The sequence below is a fragment of the Camelus ferus genome, chromosome 1, assembly GCF_009834535.1.
Source record: "Camelus ferus isolate YT-003-E chromosome 1, BCGSAC_Cfer_1.0, whole genome shotgun sequence".
NCBI lineage: Eukaryota > Metazoa > Chordata > Mammalia > Artiodactyla > Camelidae > Camelus > Camelus ferus.
In genome coordinates, this window is record NC_045696.1 from 24,322,525 (window position 1) to 24,329,411 (window position 6,887).

A 6,887-nucleotide genomic window follows, 5' to 3' on the forward strand; every position below is an offset into this window, starting at 1 on the left:
TAAATTCACTGGGGAGATTTCCTTCTTTATTCTACATGGATTTCATTTTTCTTAAGAAATGCAGATTATAGAGAAGTTGGAACCAATAGTTTTGCCATTCACATTGTATGTATGAGTGATATCTGTGCATATTCAACTAATTAACAGTTAAATTTACTGAAATATCAATAATTGATGATAACTTCAAAAGTACACACCTGCAAAAAAGGAACTATCTCTTAAAACTTTTTATTCATCTTTCAAAACTTAAAAAAAAAATTACCTTGAAGTGTGCAATAGTGTCAAAAAAGACCCCCAGTACAACATACTTAAATGACTCATTTCTCTGGGTGCCACAGGGATCTAGTCTTTCTTTCAAGTCCACCCTTGCTCCACCCTCCACTGGACCCTTCACAGGACCAATGAAGGTCTAGACAAGCTAGTTTTGTAAATGGCTACATTTTATGGTGTGATACTAATAAAATGAGCTGTGATTGTCGTTTTCTGAATTCCTTTTTCTTATGTCTAAATGGATTTGAGGGAAGACTAATTTCTACACATCAGGGCACCTTCCTCATCTATGAAAATCAAGGGATGTTTTTCAGATGGGAGTTTATACCGGAATGCATGAATCAGACCTTTGCAAAACCCAGAGGACTGTGCTAGAGCTCAGTAATGTCTGGCATGGGAGTTTTTAAGAGCTTTTGCAAGTGCATTGCTGTGAAGCCACTGATTAAACTTAGTCAGCTTGAAGAAAGTTGAAGACATGTGACAGCTTGTACTGGGCAGATCCAATAATCTCCTCTAGCTTCAGAGAGTTGTAAATTGTCAGAGAAGTCTTGGCATCGTGTCATGATGTAGCACATATTGTAAAATAATATACTAGTAGACAAATAGCTAGAACACATTTCAGCAAAGGTAGTGCATCCCTGGCAGTAAATGACTGCATTTGGCATCAACCTCAAAGGTACAAGAGGAGGCCTGAAAGCATGATTCTTTCAAATTAGTGTTTTTTTCTATGATCTATTTACTCTTATGTTGTGATCGAGACACTGTAGATTTTGTTCTTCTCATATGTACTCTTAAAATTTTAACACACTTTTAAAAATTTGTATTTTTCTGTTGATATTTTGGATGGAAAGTATCTGGAGCTCCCCCCGCCCCCAAAGGGTAATAATCTTATCTCACTTTCGTTTTCTTCTTCTTCATTAATGTTGCCACTTTTCACATTGCGTTTCACTGGAATTGTTATTCCAAGTGTTTATTATGCTTTTGGTTTTTCATTGTCCATTAACAATTACCTAGGTGTTACTATGAATCTACTACTCTTCTGTGTTTTGGGAACTACAGCATGCCTTTTTGGGGAATTCATTGGGGGAATTCACTATTTATTGGTGTGTATTCACAATCAATTCTCTCAGAGATTGATTAACTTGTTAAACACTCTCAGACTTTGGTTTTCTGAATATTTGGTTTATATTGTCTTTCACTTTAATGCCAGTTTGGCTGAGTATAGGATTATACATTTGAAATAATTCCCCCCTTTAATTTGGAAGATTGTAATCTCTATCTTCTCGTATTGAATTATGCTCCTGAGAAGTTACACTGATGGCAGGCTGATTTTTCAGGGTTTGTGTTTTGCTCATTTCAAGTCTAGCTTAGCACTTTTAATTTGAAGATTCATGTTTTCTTCAGACCTGAGAATTTTTTGTCTGGCATTTATTTGATTATATATTTCTCTGTGTTTTCTCTTTTCTCTCATTCTGTAATTTCTATAATCTGAATTTTGGAATTTCTGGTTAAACTCTTCATATCAGTTAACTCCACATTCCTATTTTTTTTTCCTTTAGTTCATTTGTTCTGTTTCATGTGAGAATATCTCAGCCAAATTTTTCAAACCATGGATTCATTATATAGTATATATTACTGCTATTGTTGCATGCCTATTGAATTTTTCATTTCTGTTTTGTTTTTATTCTAAGAGCTCTAGGAAATACATGTTCACAGATGCAGTGTTCTTTCAAATCTAACTATATATTCATTCTAAATCTTCTTGTTTTGCTTTAAGAACTTTTTTCCTGGGGGGTTCATTCTTTTTGTTATTGACTGGCTTCTATATCACTGACTTTCTTAAAATGCTTAGTGCTTCTTGGCTATCTATAATTTTGGTTTTGAAAATCATCATTCATGTGCCTTTTGTATTTCTGTAACCTGCCTCCAATGCACAGAGGAAGCATTTTAAATGGAAACTTGTCTTCCAAATGTGAGAGTTCCCATCACGCCCAGAAATCAGTGGCTACCTGACCACGAGGAGACTTTTCCATCCCCAGTTCTCTTCTTTAACCAATTGTTAAAGCCCACGTAGATCAAAAGGAGAAAGGAAGAAATTGACTAGCCCGTTGCTCCAAATGCAAGTCTCTAATTAAGATTCCTTCTAAATGTTCCAGGATTTTCCCTTAATTCTCGGAATTACTGACACTAGACTTAGAGATCTTCAGAACTCCTACCTCCACATTATATGTTATAACCTCTTGCCTCCTACATATGTTATAACCAATAGTTTCTTCCAGTTTTGTTTTACTGAAGACCTCATTGTATATGCTTCTATATCTCAGAAATTCCAAAACTTTGTGGTTCATTGATTTTACTTTTTATAGTTTTAAAAATACTTCTTTTTTGTTGTTGTTTTGTGTGATTTGAAGTGAGAGGGAAAGTATAAGTGTATCTTCTGTCTATCCTAGGGCAGGAATAATCTTTAAAAGAAAAGCTTACAAAAGTGAATTTATTTCCTCCAAATTCAAGGGAAACACTTCAATTCAAAAATTTATTTGGCTTTCAGTATAGGGGCTTTACAAACATAGGAATGGTAAATTGTAAATCACAATCAGTCTTGCATTGCAAATATTTTCTTAGGTCTTATCATGAGATAATAAGGTGAAGAGAAAGTTCCTTCAATTCTTTTTTTGACCTTATACCCTGCTATTTAGGGGTATTTTTCCTAGCAATGTTCTCATTATAATAAAGTTTCACCACAATAAATGTGAAATCTCCTTACAGTTTATTGTAATTGGTTGAGATATTAATTTTTAATGGAGTTCTCATGAGGACAAGGAGACATCCTTTGGGATCATGTGGTGGTTTTATCCTCAGAGAAGATGAAGTCATTTTGAATATAGAGCATCCCTTAACTCGCTTAATGGGATCATTGACCAATAACTTTCTATCAGTGACCTGACTTGACTTCAATGCTGAGTTGTCTGAAATATATGCAGGACTGTGACATTTAATTACAACACGCTTTTCAGAAATAGCATCATTACATGTTAGCCACTGGATCATGTACTTTTGGCAGTGGATATGGGCTAATTTCAACAATGCAAACTTCTTTTTTTAAACTGCAGTTACAGACATAGAGGACAGAAACTCTCTGTGCTACTCTACATGGCTATGAGCCTGGACTAATGAAGGAGAAGGCATTGCAGGTGGTTGATATAGTAATGCTGAATATTAACTCCATAGTAATCTTCCTTCTCTCTTTTCCTATTTTCTTCTTTCTTGCAGAAGGTTGTAAATACCCATGTTGTGTGTCTTTCAGCATATTTTTGCAAGAAAATAGCATATCTTCTAAGCTTCTGGAAGTCACTAGAAAATTGCAAATAATGAAGTCATTTCTAAAGTCCACACAGTTTTTAATTTGCTTAGATTTCCCACTGTTTCTTTTAATAACTCAGACTGGCTTAATACTTTATTTTTCAGGAAATGGCCCTATAGCAGAAAAAATAATTTAGCAATTGATTCGACAATATTGGAGTCAAAATATTAATGACAGAGACAGATCAATCCAAAAAGAGTATTTGATTTTCTATACTAAATCTGACTTTGACTTTCACATTCAGCTTCTCCTAAATGCATGTTAGCTCTGTAATGTTGGGTCACTCCTTATTTAATATGAGAGTAGTGATTCATATTCTTTTTTAGCAAATGAGATGAAAAAGTTTAGTAAGTTCACCCAAGTCATAAATCAGTCATTGGTAGGTCCAAGGTTAAAATTCAGGAATTCTGGCAGAAATGCAAAGAGAACTCCCCAATGCCTAAAAAAATCTAGTAACAAGGCTATAAATCAAAAAAGAGATGGCCCATAGTTCAGAGAGCTGGAGGCTGGATGAAAATTATAAAGAAATCTCCAGAGTATCACTTGTGCTAAGATTCCCAAGTACAACTGAAGGGAAATTCCTGATCCCATTATGAAATAATTTGAAGTCAGTGGTGAATTGAATATAACTAAACCTGCAAAAATGTCCAAACACAGCTTGACTATAGATTAGATTGACCCAGCTCATCAAACTTATACTCTGACAGAAGAAAAGGCATGATTTTTCTGCAGGAAAATAATGTTTCACTTTAGTCATTACTGGGTTTTTTTTTTTTTTTTTTTTTTTTTTTTTACACACTGTGTCCAAAATATAATAAAAAAAATTATAAGGCAAGTGATAATTCATGTTAAAGAGAGAGCATAGTCAATAAAAGCAAATGCTGAGATGTTCCAGGTGTTGGAATTATCAGACAGAGACTTTAAAATCGCTATGATTAATATGTGGAAAGGATGAATTATGTGTGTGAATAGATGAGGAATTTTATTAGAGATATGGACATTTTTATAAAGTTAAAATGAAAAGCAAAAATGAAATATATGTTATAAGAAAGGAAGAATTCATTTAATAGGTTTATTGACAACTGGACTGAGCACAGAAAAGAATTAGTGAACCTAAGATGGATCAGTAGAGATTATCCAAAATGAAAGACAACAATGAAAATAATGGAGTAGAGTATCTTGAGATCTATGGGACAGAATCGAATGATTTAACATATGTGTAACTGGTGTCTAAGGAGAGGAGAGAAAGAATGGGGCAGAAGAAATATTTGAAGAGATAATGAACAAAAATTTCCCCAAATTAATGAAAGACACAGAAGAAGCACAACAAACCCTAAGCAGAGTATGTACAAAGAAATCTCCCTCTTAGTACATCATAGTCAAAGTATCATAAACCGGAAATAAAAGAATATATTAAAAAGAGACAAATAAAAAAAGACAACCACAAAGAAGAGAATGGTGATAAGAATTCCATGACAAACAGTGAAGGCTAGAAGAGAATAGAACCACGGCTATAAAATGCTAAAAGAGAAATCAGCCTACACTTCATATCCTGTAAAAATAGCCTTAAAAATGAAGATGAAATAAAGACAGCTTCAGAGAGGATAAAAGGTTGTGAGAGTTTGTCTGCAGCATATCTGTGTCACAACAAATACTTAAAGATGTTCTTTGGACTGAAGAGAAATTGTGCCATGTGGAAGGATCTGAAAGAAAAAACAAAGAGCACCAGAAAGAGAAAATATGTACATAAATATTTGTATGGCTGTCACCACCCCTGTTCCACATTGGCCAGAAATTTTATTTACTGCAAGAAGGCCAGAAAAAGAAATGAGACATAAAGATTCAAAAGGAAGAAGTGAATCTGTCATTAATCACAGGTGGCACTATTATGTGTGTATACAACTCCATGGAATCCACACACACAAGATAATAACTATGAGAACTGATACATGAACTTAGCAAGGTCTCAGATATAGGTCCAATACTCAAAAAATCAATTGTATTTCTAATTATTAACAATTGTTAAATCAAAATTTAAAATACCATTTAAACAGTCTCTAACCTCTTAAATAGCTAGAAATAAACCTAACAAAAGATGAGCAAATTATAAAGCATTACTGAAAGAAATTTTAATGTACCTAAATAAATACCATATTCATGAATTGAAGTGCTCAATATTGTTAAGATGTTCATCTTCCCCAAAATTACTTACAGATTTGATACAATTTCAGTAAAAAATATCAGTAAGTTTTTTGAAGAAATTACAAGTTAGTCTGAAAAAGCAAAGGACCTAGAATAGCCAAAGCAATATTGATAAAGAAGAACAAAGGTGATGGATTCCCACTACTTGATTTTAAGGCTTAATACAGTGTCACAATAATCAAGTCAGTGTGGTATTGGCATAACAATAGACAAATAGATTGATGGAAAAGAATTTTAAAAATCCAGAAATAGGCACATGCACACATAGGTGATATATACACACATTATATGATATACACACACAGATATATATAAGATATGTACACACACACATATGATACATACATACACAAATATACTTATGTCTGACCAAAGTGGCAAATCAAACTAGTGAGGAAGAGAAAATTCTTTCCGACATGATGCAGCCAGAACTGGATTTCCACTAGAAAGGAAATTGAACTTTGGCCCTACCTCACTCAATACACAAACAATTATTTGGAGATGAATCATAAACAGTGGCGGAATATATCCCCACTCAAATGCGCCATGTTGGCACAAGGATTATTCTGAGCTAAAAGCACTTAAAAAACAGCAGGTATAAGAACACTCTGGCCTCCCTTTTCTTCCTGAAAGCAAAAGATAAAATTTCCATGTGAAAAATGTCCTTCTTGGAGCAGGAGGAAAGAAAGACTCTTATCGTCAGAGATGGGGAGTCAAGGCTGAGAGAAATCTGTACAAACAGACCTTGTTACAATAACTTTTATTTTCTTTTAGTCTCCCTATCCATTCGCTTTTCTATAATTGTCTCTCTTTGTTCAACTTAGTGCATAAAAACTTAGGCCTAGCCACTTCTCTGGGTCATCATGTTTTAATGAGGCTCCCAGGTAGCTGTAAAATTCTGGATGTTTTTCTCCTGTTAATCTGTCTTCTGTCAATTTAATTCTCAGTACCAACTAAGGACCTTAGAGGATAGAGGTAAAATTTTGCCTCCCCTACATGAATTTATATATAAAAACTATAATAAAAAATTCTTCTAGAAGAAAACAAGTAAGAA